General features: G+C 44.6%; 1 protein-coding gene across 2 annotated transcripts in view; it reads right to left on the bottom strand.

Moving 5' to 3' along the window:
- The window catches only part of DYNC1I1 (dynein cytoplasmic 1 intermediate chain 1), a 304,592-nt gene extending 293,026 nt beyond the window's left edge, over nucleotides 1-11,566 (bottom strand). The window contains exon 1 of one of the 2 annotated variants that reach the window (XM_044246078.1): nucleotides 11,369-11,566. The gene's annotated coding sequence lies outside the window, so the exon portion shown is untranslated. Of the gene's footprint in view, nucleotides 1-10,929; nucleotides 10,977-11,368 lie in introns of those variants that run through there. The other variant, XM_044246080.1, reaches the window with a different exon arrangement.
- Nucleotides 11,567-14,364: the final 2,798 nt, after the last annotated feature.

Raw genomic sequence — 14,364 nt, 5'->3', positions numbered from 1 at the left:
TGGGGGAAGGGGAGCGCCAAAGAAGACACAGAGGAGAGAAAATGTGTACATTGGCCAAGATGAGCCACACAGACTCCCCTGTACCACATCCAGCCCCTAGTTCTTCACACCTTTACCTGTGGCGCTAGGCCCAAGCACTTGGACCTTTTAACTTACTGGACTCAGACGCTCCGAATGCTTCTGCCATTTAGCCACAGCAAATCTGTACCACATTAGATTTTAACTTAACATCACTTTGAAATGCTGGGGATAGAAGTCGGGGGGCTAGGAAATGTGTCCTCAGCAGGCCCGAATTCCCAGATAAGAACAGAGGCCAACTTGATAGTCTTTTTTTTTTTTTTTAAGATTTTATTTATTTGACAGACAGAGATCACAAGTAGGCAGAGAGGCAGGCAGAGAGAGAGGAAGAAGCAGGCCCTGCTGAGCAGAGAGCCCGATGTGGGGCTCGATCCCAGGACTCTGGGACCATGACCTGAGCCGAAGACAGAGGCTTTAACCCACTGAGCCACCCAAGTGCCCCCAACCTGATAGTCTTAATAGTCTCTAGACTAAGATCACCTCACAAGCCAGGGAAAAAGCAGACTGACCATCTGGCCCTTTCATTCTATGTACCCTGAGCCCAGCACTGCTCTGGTGGGCACAGACAGAAATGTTCTATATAATCCTGACCTGACTCAGAAGGCAAGGCTTCCAGAATCCTAGGAATTACCAAGCCCACATTCATTTGGGGCCCAGAGACCCAACAGAGGATCCATTCAGGAAGCCAAATGTTTGTACTGAACACATCAAAATGATCCATGAGAAAAAAATTTAAATCCTATAAGAAATGGAAAATTAAGTAGGATTTATTCTCTCAAACCTCACCACAACATTAGGAAGTAGCCCTGTTATTTTCACTCCTGTTTTATAGTTGAAGAAAATGAGGTGCAGGGAGGCAAAATAAGTCGTCAAGGTTACAGAGCTAGCAGCGGTGACACTGAGATTTGAACCCTAGCTGTAGAGGTCACACTCTCATGGTGCCTCTTGACCACTGTTATGATTTGTTCTGGGATCAAATTAGACCCAAGAACAAAAAAGGAAGACGAAGATAAAATATTAATGATTTTGCCTGGTTGACAGTGCTGTCTGGTTATCCTGAAAATTCAAAGAAGTGATTATTCACTTAATTATTAATCACTTCCCTTCTTGGAAATTTGTTATACCTCTATTAGGTATTTACCATGTTTTACCTTATGTGATAGCCATGCCATATATGTATAATACATATCCATATGTCATATATATATATATATATATATATAAAACTTTTCTATTTTTCCCTGATTAGACAACAGTGCCTAAGATCTATACCTTGTTCTGGGGCACCTGGCTGGCTCAGCAGGTAGAGCATGAAACTCTTGATCTCAGTGTTGAGTTCAAGCCCCATGTTGGATATATAGATTACTTAAAATTAATAATCATCATCTTTTTAAAGAAAAGACCAATACTTGCTCATTTTCATGTACCCACAAAGCATTCAGTCTTGCTCATGGTTAGCCCTCTGTAAGTACTAAATACATGTTCTTCACTAGGACTAAAAACCTGCTGAAGGAACCTAGCTTTCATCCCTACCTACACTTAGTTCTTTTATTCATTATCAGTAAAATCTAGATTTGTAAGCTCACTAAATCCAGGATGCTGTTATTATTCACAATGCAAACTAAAGCCACTCCAATAAATTTCATACTCTATATGGGCATTCTTTCAGGTGTGACTAATGTTGAATAGTGAAGCCATTACATGTATGCTTGTATGTCAGTGAGCGTCCCAGGATGTCTTTTAGAAACAGGTCAGCAGCAGGAATAGGTAGAATCTAGGGAAGTCTCTCCCTTTTTTTTTTTTTTTTAAGATTTTATTTATTTATTTGACAGACAGAGATCACAAGTAGGCAGAGAGGCAGGCAGAGAGAGAGGAGGAAGCAGGCTCCCTGCTGAGCAGAGCGCCCAATGCGGGACCCTGAGATCATGACCTGAGCCGAAGGCAGTGGCTTAACCCACTGAGCCACCCAGGCGCCCAAGTCTCTCCCTTTCATAGTCATTTAGGTTAATCACAAAAATCCCTGTTCCCCAACTCTAAGGACATCCCTAACGACTTCTTTGTAGGCAGGCAGGGCCTTTTGATTTTAGTCAATGCGATGGACGAGGTGGGGGCAGTATATATCAAGAGGAAGGGTCACTCAGCACGGGTCTCTGGGTGCACATGGTCAACGCAGCCCCTTGCTGGCCTCCACCAGACACGTAACAGGAGCAAGAAGAACCTTGCTGGGTTGCCATGCTGATGTGCGGGAGTCGTTTGTTACCATGCGGTGGTGCAGCCTAACCTGATCTGTACACTCCCATGGCCCGACTCCTCTCCACCCATCCAGCATCCTCGTTACTTCCCACCTTCTGTGATTTAGTGTTGGTAACTGAGGATACACCCCCTCCCTTTACCATCCCCACCTATGCTTTGCTATGGAATGCCCAGTGAGAGGCTGTGACCAAGATTCTTCCCTTGACCAAAGGCTAAGCAGGCTCCTCTGAGCTCTTTTTCAACTTGGCCCTAACCATCGGCATGTTCTCAAGAGCCCCATTTTAGCTAAAGTCCTGCGAAAAGTCAGTATAGCCAGACTCTCTCACCCTCAATGTCTGATCCCTGGTATCTACTGGATGTTTAACAAGGTTCCTCACCCTGCGCCATCTCCCAGGTGGTATCTGATCACCCTGGTTTGCCTTCAGCAAGAATCCTGTTAGGTCGGCTTAGCCTGATTGCCCCCCACTTACCTTGGACATGTCCTCTTAGTAATTTTTCACACAATCCCCCCCATCCCCACATTACTCCTTGGCTAGAAATTCCACTCTCCTTTGTTGTATTCAGAGTTCCTCCCGATCTCTCTCCCCTTCTGCAAACTCCCAGTGCAGGGGTCTGGACATCTATTAAAACAGTGCCCCTGAAAAAAGCCCATCTTACCATTCCTTTAACAAGTGGATGAGTAGCTTTTTCTTTAACAGGTATAAAGACTAAGAAAGCACCAGGTGTCATTATTAACCCCCCAGTCACCAGAACATGTGCCCTGGTTAAAGCCACTTTTATTCTGAATCTTCCTCCTGAGAGTTTAGAAAATACTCTTTCCATGTGCTGCCCAGACGTACCTTCCCTGGGTTTGGGAAGGCAGACTTGGTAACGGCAATGCAAAGAGGTGATGTTGCCAATACCTCAGCATGTCCCCCAAAGCAAAGTTCTGCTAATTTTCCTGAAGTAAATGACTCTGCCTGGCCAGAATGTCCTTGGGCAAGGGAACGTCTGAAGAGAGTATCTTCCTCCTATCCTATGACTGTTTTGTAACCTGACTTTTTTATCTACTTGAAACTAAAACTTAACAATTTGTTGTTGGCCTTCAAATTTTAGCAATTCATGCCTTTTTTTTTTTTTAAATTTCTAAAACGAGGAGCTCTCAAGGGAAAGGGGTATGATCCCCCCCTTTAAAAGCTACAGCGAAAGATATGGGGTTTTATCCTTGTTTGATATGCCAATTACTTTTCAGCAGCATTTGAAAAATATTAAAAAGCTTAAAAGAGGAAGCAAGAAAACCTGTATTCAAAACCCCAGACCTGGCCAGTTACAATGTCCCTGGGTGGTCCATATTTGCATTGGGAGATTTAGTTTGGCATTTTAACTCATGTAAATAGATTCTCACTTTCCCCTATGCCTGAAAGCCTTCAAAGAGGGAAGATCTCCTTTCCAAATCAGCGGTAACCTATACCCTCTGAAAGTGAACAAAGTCACGCTTTTCAAGGAAACAGGCAGAGAAGTTTTTTGTTATTCTTCTTTCCACAAAATACACACCAATTCCCACAACCCCTTGCTATTCTAATACTACCAGGGCAGATGGTGAAACGGGAGATGTGCCGTCATTTTAAAAGAGGACACTGTCAAAACACACATTCCCCCACAGAGCCTGCTACCTTTCCAGCCCCCCAAACCCACCAACTTCTGAAATTCCACAAGTGGATTCTGAGGCACAGACACATGGTCATTCCCCACACGTGTGCTCACTGGAACACTCAACAGCTAGACAAACTTATAAAAGCTTCCAAACACACATTACAAAATCGAAAATACTTTTAACAGGAGAAGACTTCATTCCATTTCAATTCCTAAAATCTTCAGCTTGCTACACAAAGAAATGGGTACTATTTCAGGTCAAAGTAGACCACCTAGCCTGTATTTTAAAAGGCAAACTGACTGTATATGCAGGATATAAAATATTGTGTCATCCTTTACTCATTAGAGCTATTTAAAATATACACATTACTCTTGGCTTCGCTCTAGACAGGAGTATAAAATAGAAATCTGACAAATGAATCAAAATATCCCTTCCTCCCACCAGAAAGAAACTAAAGAAACCAAACCTCCCACCAGAGAAATCAAACCAAAGATCAAAAGAAATAGCCCAAGAGACTCCTAAAAGAAACACAAGACTCAAACCTTCCTGCCTGTCACTTCTAGAATGAAAAGTAGTCCCTCTCAAGACTCCCCTTCTCACAGCAGAATTGTTCCACGTGATCCTAATTCAGGAAGGCAAGGATTCCAGAAGTCTAGGCATTACCGAGCCTACCTCCAAATTGGGCCCAGATGTGCCATGGAAACTACATTTCAGGGAGTGAATGTTTTTATTAAACACATTAAAATGATCCAAACGGAAATAATTAAATCTTATAAAGAAAATTAAGTGGGATTTATTCTGGCTAGTTATTTTGGGTCAACAAAGCTTGTTGAGCATCTACCATGTGTAAGACTCTTTGCCGAAAGATACAAGGATGTCTCAGAGATCCTGGAGTCTAAAACCAGAAAAAGGCAGGCACATAAGTAGTATAACTCAAGGTAAAAAAAAATTTTTTTAAAGAGCATACCTTCAGTTCAAAGGAAGGCACGATCATACACATCCCTGAGAAGAGAAGGCTAGAAAATGCTGTGACTGTTGTTGGATAATAAAACCATCTTCCACACCTTGATTGGGTACCATGTGTTCTCTCATTATTTGCAATCTTTACAGTAACTTTGCAAGTTAGGGATCATTTATCCCCACTCTACAGATGAAGAAACTGAGGCTTCCATAGCTTCAGTGAGATATCTGGCTGCTGCTTCTTTCCTGTGTCTTACACAGCCTCTTAGATGTTGTTCTCTTTTATGTTGTCAAAGACCAAGCAAAGAAATGGGCTTAAATTACAGTAGGAAAGATTTCAATAGAAAAACAGACTGTCTACTGACATTCTGGGCAGACTTCTCTGTCGTGGGAGCTGTCTTGTGCTCTGGAGGCTGTTCAGTGGCAGCCCTGCTGGAGACCTATTGGCACCCTCTCTCCCCACTGTGACAAACACAAATGTCTCTGGGCACTGCCAAATGTCCCCATGGTGGACAGTTGCCCCTGAGTACCACTAATCTAAAAGCACACTAGAGAGGCACCAGGAAGACACAGTCAGGTGAGGGTCTGACTCTTGGTTTTGGCTCAGGTCACAATCTCGGGGTCCTGGGTTGGAGCCATGCCTTGAGCTCCGAACTTAGTGGGGAGTCTGCTTGAGATTCTCTTTCCCTCTCCCCCACCCCTCCCGCTTGTGCTGTTCCTAAAATAAATATCTTGGGGTGCCTGGGTGGCTCAGTGGGTTAAGGCCTCTGCTTTCGGCTCAAGTCATGATCCCAGCGTCCTGGGATCGAGTCCTGCATCGGACTCTCTGCTCGGCGGGGAGCCTTCTTCCCTTCCTCTCTCTCTGTCTTCCTCTCTGCCTACTTGTGATCTCTGTCAAATAAATAAATAAAATCCTTAAAAAATAAATAAAATAAAATAAATATCTTAAAAAACAAAATTACAAAAGAAGTACGAACACACTGGAGTAAGTCAATCTTTTCTGTAAATCACTCTCTAGAGGAAAGACGGCTATCCACAATCACCTGTCTGAGGGCAGGAAATGGGGCCATCAGCTCTGCAGTCCTTCCAGTCCTGTCCACGTTGAGTCCGAGCCACACGGACAGAAGGACCCAACTCCAGGCCACTGCCCACAGTGACTCATAACCAACAACACCTGCGCTAGATAAATGTAAGCTCTGATAATCCGCATTGTGTGCGCCTGGTGCCCATTAAGGCTTTCTAAAGACCATGCAGGCATGAGAAGAACTAATGACATTTTAATTTCCAGATCTGAAGCTTCTAGCTGCTTTTTTCCAAAAACTGACCCTGCCAGAGAATGTGCCTGTGGTTTAGAATCATTCGGGGCCTCCTTTCACACCTCCGTTTTTGCAAAAGCCTTTCCTCCCCATGACCTGACCCAAAAAAGCCCCAAATCTTACTGTGACTGTTGATGCCCCAAATCTGCCTGCAATGCTTGACCACAAGGTATAAAAATACCTTTCTGTTGAGCAGCTTCCCAGGTACTTCTGATATAGAGGTTGGTATAGTATTTAGATTTTAATTGGATTCAAAGAATGACATCATCGTTTTATTTTTAAACATCCAAGTTTACAATATTCTGGAACTCGCATTCACTGTGAGTCTTTAAATTCACGATGAAAACTGTCAGATGCCAACTTAAAGCGTGTGTAAGAGAGAAGCAGAATTTTAAAAAATTCTTTAAGAGGGTATAGAAGGAAAAAACCTTGAAGCATAAGAAAGCACACTGGTATCTGTTCCCAGGCAGATCTGTTGATCAAGTGCAATCATTTTCCACAGCGCCAGAGACTCATTACTTTTATCATAAAGAATGCCCTTGACTCTAACATAAATTTCTGCTTTGTGTGTGTGCCATACCGATGGCATTAGCTGGTCTGTGTCCCAAAATGAAAACAATGGGTCGTTCTCTAAGAGTACAGCAACAACATGAGTGAGCATAGGAATGTTAGGACCTAAGTAATACTTTGGAAGCAAGAGCAACTGCTTGTTAGGATTTCAGGATTGATAGGAACTGAAAATTAAAGGACACAGAGCCCGTCTGGGAAGCAGAGGTCCTCCCAAGATTTAGTACCAAGTTAGTGATCTGGATCATGGCACAGTCCCTATATCAGGGAAGCCCCACAACACCGAGCAGCTTCACATTCAGCCCTGAAATAAATTCATCTTTGCAATGAATAAAGCCTAACACCTGCTCCTGCAAAGTCAGCTTTCTGGGCTGTCTCAGTTGGGAACTGCTATGCTTTCCATGTTCAGCAAGATACCTAGTGACACTTAAGAATCAAATGTAGGGGGCTTTAGCATGCCTCAAGGGGAAGCAGGGCTTGCTTACCCCCGCCCCCCACCCCGAGAGATGTCTAATTTCCTTGATCCCCTTTGATAATACAGTTGGGCTTTTCGTATGAGCACGTGAGCATGTTCTTGAGAGACTCTGTCCTGCCACAGTGAAAAGCGACACTAAAACAGTATGCGTTGCCTCCCCCCACAGAAAAACAATGAGATAGGATGGGAACAGAATAAACAAACTTCGGAATCTGGCCAACCTGCACTTGAAATCCAGCCTTCCCACCAAACGGGCTTCACGCAGCCTTGACCAATGGCTTCATGTTTCCAAGTACCAGATTCCTTGTTTGCCAAATTAAGATAAAGATTTCAGCCTTACAGGAACGTTAGAATGATTTCATGAACCTGAATATCAACAGGAAAGGCACCCAATGAACTCCAAGCAGGTCGAAAGCTGCCTGCCACGCTTGGAGATCTTACTCGGTTGCAGCGTGCCTAAGCCACACCTGTATCAGGGCACCCCCTAGCATGCCTCGGTAGGGGCATACCACAACGCTGATAGCTATGAACACTTTTTCCTGGTGCTCACAGGATAGTCTGCCTTGTTTTCAAGCACATGTCAGCAGAGTGACTTCAGCTGCTACCCCTTTTCCTAAACAGTGTATGTGAACCAGAGGTTCTTAATCTCTTTTTAGGCACAAACACCCCTTTCCCTCAAGAAAGCTGTGTTTAGGTACATATGCATTAAATTTCACATCAAGGTGATGGGGCTCAATGACCACCTGAACACCATCACGGGCCTGCCCTCCACAATGCCTACAATTCCTATTGAAGCAGCCTCCTCTGAACAAAGAATCAGTAGATGCCTTTGTGGACACATGGCTGCCTCAGGGTTTGCACCTGGACAGTGGTGTCAAGGTCACAATGCCAGCTTCACTCTCACATTCTGGTCCCAGGCTTCCTATCGAGAGGAAGCAAAGAAAATCAGTCCAAGGTATCTGTGGAAAGTTCCTAGTCAAGAATGCTTTTTACATGGATCTGGGCAAAGGCCTAGAAATTAAAATTAAAACTTTAAATGAGATAACATGAGAAAAGAGATTAATAATCCCTACACAAAAATTAACCAGTGTAATTGTTCTGTAGCACTGAAGAGTAGATTCAGGCTGCCCAGGGTTCAAATCCTGGCTCTATAATTTAGTAGCTGAGCAATTTTCCAAAAGTTACCTAATATCATTGTGTCTTAGTGTCCTCATTTGTCAAATAGGATTAAAGATATATAACTCATAAGATTTTTGTGAGGATTAAATAACTTAATACATGGGGAAATAATTTAAAATCCAATGCCTGGTCAAGTGCTCAACACGTTTTAGTAAATGTGTTGGTGATGTTATAAACTCAGTAAATGTATCGAGCACTGGTAAATCTCTCGATGTATTATCAACCTTTGTTCTACGCGGTAGAGCAACGTGTAGACAGAACAAAACGACGAAGGAAGATACTGAAGTTTGCAAAGGACCTTGCCATTTGGGGTAAGGTTAAGTGACAGAAAGAAACAGGGTGATGGGGAAGAATGAGTAGCCCGTTTCGGTAACTAACTTTGAATGAAGCCTGTGCACAGTCTGTGTTGAGAGACATGGTTTCATGACTTAGTATATATATCTTATAAGACTGGACAGAGTGGCACCAAAGATGGATCTCTAAGAATTACTTGACTCCCTGCTGGAATCAAAGGAAAGGCTTATTTATTAAAGACTTGGAAACAAGTGTTTGGGGAAGTAGAAGGGCTGGGAAGAGAGTTAATAGAGGCCTCTTTTAGACATAAAGCATGATGGCAAAAGTGCTGTGTGACTTCCTCTTACCATCTCAGAAGTTTGTCAGAAACTAGGAACCAGGGACTACCACTGTAAGAACTGCCCCACTTTCCCTTGGGTTGAGTTTCTTTGTCCCTACCAGTAATGGTGATCACACCTAATGATGTTAGACCTCAAACACCAAAGAGCTTCAGGACATGCTTCAATAGAAGAGGAAAGCTGGACTAGGCATGGAGGAGCAGAGCCACACCTCCGCTTTGGGACACTGTGCAGCAGACGTGCAAACACCTAGAGGCCAAGGGGAGGGAAGCAGGTGCATCAGTGCCTGAGGCTCAAGACAAGGGGAAAAAAGAGAGACACAGGAGATGTTCTGGGCCAAAACTGGGCCCAGAGCTGGACAGACTGGAAAGAGCCTGAACTGGACACCCAGACATATTGTCCTAACTTCCTAAAGATGGTCCTACAAGATCCCCCCACCACCACCAAAAAAAAGTCTCTTAGAGCACTGAGTCCTCAGAACTTAAACATTGGCAAGTTGGTGCCTAAGAAGAGAGCATTTGATGACTGTGGAATAGCAGTGTCAGTACATTTTATTGAGAAACATAGTCAAAAGAGCAGAGTTTGGGTTCTTGTCTCTCATACCCAAACTTTGGGAGAAAACTGGGCATTTTAAACAACCGGAGGAAGTATTAATCACATTCCCACTAGCACCCTCAGGATGCAACTTGCACCGAATTCTCCATTTCAAATGCACTAACACTGGTTGTCTTTCACTGTAATTTTCACAGTGAAAATATGTACGGAGGCCGTCACCCCTATCGTGCTAATATTAGCCACATGATGTCTTCTGCAGTTCCCGGTGTCTTACTGTCAGCTATGCTTTCTCCTTATCTGGAATATTTGGAAGCAATTTTTCACTACCCTGAACAGCAATAAGTCTTCAGAGCACACTTGAAAGGCAATCCAGGCAAGAAAATGGCTGGCTACTTGTTCTTGCCCCTTACCTAGATGTGGTAGAAGCCAGAATACAGAATATATTCCATCTTCTGCATTTTGTTGAGTCTCCGATCTCCTAAGTAATTTCCTGTCCTGATCCTGGGTTTCTGTTTAGCCTTATTAACCGAGGTTCAAGTCATGAGACTCCCGCACTCAGTTCCCATCAGTGCTGCCAGGATCACTGCCCTTATGATGACGACGCACAGATTCATGAGGCCAGAGCGATTCCGGAGTGGGAGTGGGGGAAGGAGGGCCACGCGCCTGGGAAGGTGTTGACGAAAACACATCCCCCAACCACACTTTTTTGCAGCAGTGAGAGAAACTGACATCTTCTTGCATGAGTGTTTAATTAATGCCCTGCTGGAAGTACATTCGCTCCCTCCGACTTGGCGGGTAGCAACAGCATCTAAGAGCTTTGCAGACAGCTGAAAATGTAATCAAACAGCATCCTTTCCTTTCCCTCCGCAGCTCCCCCTCCCCCAGGGGCCGTCAGCTGGTGGCCCAGAGGGGTGCGGATCTCACCGCCGCTAGCCTACTGCTGCCCAGGACAAGACCGAGGCGGGGCGCCCTGGGATGACCCTCCCAGCCTGCAAGGTGGGCGACAAGGTGATGACACCACGACCCCTCCTCCTCTGCTCTCGCCTCTGGGCTCTCCCGGGGAGCTGCAGCAGGGGACTGCCGCTGGGGGGCTCTGGCCGCCTTAGGGCGCCGCGGAGCACACAGGAGCCTGGGGAGGGGGCCGAGGCTAGGGTCCGGCTGCGGCTGCGGCGGCCCGAACTACTGCCCGGCTGCCGGCGCGGACGACCCGGGGGCGGGGAAGGTCGAGGAGGGGCGCGGAGGTGGCAACCAGGCGAGCCCGACACCCCCGCTCTTGTTTACCTGGACGCGCTCGGCGAAGGCAGAACTGGGCTCCAAGAGCGAGCTCGGCGGCGGCTCCCGAGGAGGGGGCTGCGGGGTCGAAGCTCGAGCGGCTCCCGAGGGCGGCGGGCCCGGCGCGCGCAGGATGTGCTGTCTCACGCTGCGCCGGCCGCTTGGCTCGAGCTCCTCGGGGACCCAGCACTTCCTCTCTCTCCGCGAGCCTGACACTGACAGCTCCCTCGGAGCACCCAGGCTGCGGGGCTCGCCCCGCCCCCGGCCCACGCCCTCCACGCCCCACGCCCGGCGCCCCACGCCCCGCGCCCCTCCTGCGGGAGGGCCCTCCACTCGCGCTCTCGCACGGGTCTCGCAACGAAGGGGTGGAGCCGGCCCGAGGGCTCGCGGCAGGCAGAGCACCTGGGGAGGTCAATCCGTCTATCTCCGCGTCCTCCGCAGGACTCACCTAAGTTGCTGCAAACAGAAGAGCTTCAGGATTTGGGGAGCTGCTGCTCACATAGCGACATGGAACAACTTTCACTCCCAGACAACTACTTTAAGGTCATTGAAGTAGAAATAGAGAAAGCTCAGATCCATCTGCTACAAAGACATAGGCTGATTTCGCCCTATTTTTTTCCCAGAAGAAAAAGATACAGATATAGCTTGCCTCCGCAACAGCGCTTCTTAGAACCCTAGCTTTTAAAAAATCTGGGTAACCATTCTTGAACTCCCCCGGTCCTTACTGTTAACAGCTAAGTTTTGAGACCCAGAAGTGGAGTTAGTTTGGGATTCTAATCAATGCCGGTTTGGCACCATTTTGTAGGTAAGTTTTTCATTGTGCTTCTCGAAAATCTGTGGGATCTTTGTTGTCCACATTAACATGGAATTTACTGGAGGACAAGTACTGTGTCTAATTCACTGCTGTATTCCCAATACCTATAACAATGTTTGATGCATACTAGATGCTCAGTAAATATTTATGAATTTATTTAATCGACAACTACTACAGTAATTTCAAAAAATAAATGCAGATGTGATTGTAAATATTATGTCATATCTGACATCTGTAAAATGGCCGTCCTTTTTCCAATTTTGCCTACCTGGCAAATTATTGTGACCGTAAATATGGCTAAAAGAGAGACAAGGGGAATGTCATTAGATAGAAGGAATTCAGGATATTTCAGAGAAAAAAAAATTGTGAAACAAATACTTGCCACTTCCATGTATCGTATACTTAAAAGATGTTAAACTCTGCATACACTTTCTTTTTAATTTTTTCTTTAGCACTGTGTAGTAGATAAAATGTCATCCCGCAGTTAGAGGAATGGGTCTCGAACTTAACTAGCTTGCCCAAGTTCCCCAGCTACTGAGTGATCCAGCTGAGATTGGAATCCCTGTCCACTTGACTTCCTGCTTGTGTGTTCCCGACTGCTATTAATATCTTTCCAGTTTGGGAGTTGTTGCCCACTACCTCCCAAGCACTGTGCTAAGAGCTTCAGATGGCACAAACATGAGGAGAATATAATGCCTTTTCACAACAAGTTAAAATCCAGTTGAAGGTAGAAGGAGGGGCAAACATATAATTTCAGGCAAACAATAAGAAAATGGCCAAAGCAATACAATATGTTAAGGAAACTCCGATAAACTCATCTGGTTAGAATGGGGAAGATGGTAGGAGAAAATTAGAATTTTGAGTATGGATGAATGCTGAAATGGATAGATAGGGCTTTTAATAGTAGAAATGAAGAGGGAAAACGTTTTGGGGCATCAACAAAGCTCTGGAAAAGAGAAAGAACATGTTCTCAGCAAATGTCAAGTGGCCCCAATTTTTTGGAATATGGCAGACTCGTGGGGGAGCATGCTGGAAGTTGAGGGAAGCTGAAGAGGAGATAGTGGAGTATCACCATTACAAATGTTTGAGGAGGAAATAACACTTGGGAAAGGTCATCTAGGAGCTTCTATGGATAGGGGATTTGAACGAGCAAAGACTAATTCAAAGTTCATTATAAGAGTCTAGGCCAGGATTAAGAACTAATTTGTCAAGTTGTATTCACTATGAATGGCTTATAATACAACCCCAGCACAAATTTTAAACAAGTAGTTATAATTATTTTCATTATCATGTGTCCAGGCATAGTATAGATACTGGGTATAAGACTGTAAATAAATAGGAGATGAATGATCTCTATATTCCAAAAACTATATTCCAAAAACTCAAAAGACACAATTGGCTTTAATATACAATTCAGAGAAGTAGAATAATGGAAGACATCTGCCATGAGAGATCAAACAGGAGAAAATACATTACAGCTGGGGAATTCTTAGGACCTGCAAGGGTTTGTTGAAGAGATCCGGGTGGATGTGTATCATCAGACACGAATTTTGACAATGTGCCTTTGAGAACAGAGTTAGGTAGCAGGCATAGACCTTATTTTTATTGATAGATCTTATTTTTTAGGGCATTCTAGGTTCATTTAAAAAAAAAAAAACTTGTGCAGAAAGTACATGGTTTCCCTAAACCCCTTACAAATTTATAAACTGCTCATTGCAAACATACCTCTTAATTTACTTAATGCTCCAAAATTTAAAAGAACAGCTCCAAGAAGGAGTTAAATGGCTACTACAAAACATGCTGGGCAAATTTCTAACTTGTTAGCCTTTAAGATATTGCTTTAGAGCCCTCCAGAGAGACAGTGGTGTGGCCCAATTCTCCTACTCTGGAATCAGACACTCTGAGTGTGAACTTAAGTCTACTGCTTACTGGTTTTGTATATTTGCACACATTACTAGACTCCTCTGAGACTCAACTCTCCTAGAAGTCAAAAAGGGGGTAATGACACTTGTAGCCTGTGATATTTTGATGTGTTAATCCATGTGAAGCACTTGGCATAGCCCCTAGCATATCACTGGAAACATTCAATAAATGTTAGCTCTAGTTTGCTATTATTAATTAAGTCTGCATGAAAAGTCCTAGAGCTTTGTAGTCTCTAAATTCAAGTGTCTAATCTGTGATATTATCAGCCTTCAGGGACCAATCAGACCTTGGGGTCACTTCCAGCCTTCAAGACAGATTCTTCTGCCATCACGCACCTGTCATTCTTCAGTACTAGATACAGGTGAGGCCGCACAGCTGGCTCCCTTGGCTAACTTACTTTCCTAGAGCCCCACTTCATCCTGATTCCAACAACATTCTTACACAGCAGATTTCATCTGCCTGAGAATCTCCTTGGTTGAATATCTTGGTTGAAAGAAATAAAACTGGAGATTAACCTCAGTGGTCCAAGGGCTCTAAAACCCCAGAAAAGAAATGTGAATTATCTGAATCAACTTTTAAAATTGTAAGGTAACCAAAGGGAAAAAAATGCTTAAGAATATTCTCCACTTGGGGCGCCTGGGTGGCTCAGTGGGTTAAGCTGCTGCCTTCAGCTCAGGTCATGATCTCAGGGTCCTGGGATCGAGTCC

The sequence above is a fragment of the Neovison vison genome, chromosome 4, assembly GCF_020171115.1.
Source record: "Neovison vison isolate M4711 chromosome 4, ASM_NN_V1, whole genome shotgun sequence".
NCBI classification, from domain to species: Eukaryota; Metazoa; Chordata; class Mammalia; order Carnivora; family Mustelidae; genus Neogale; species Neogale vison.
This window is presented reverse-complemented; position numbering and strand designations above follow the sequence as displayed.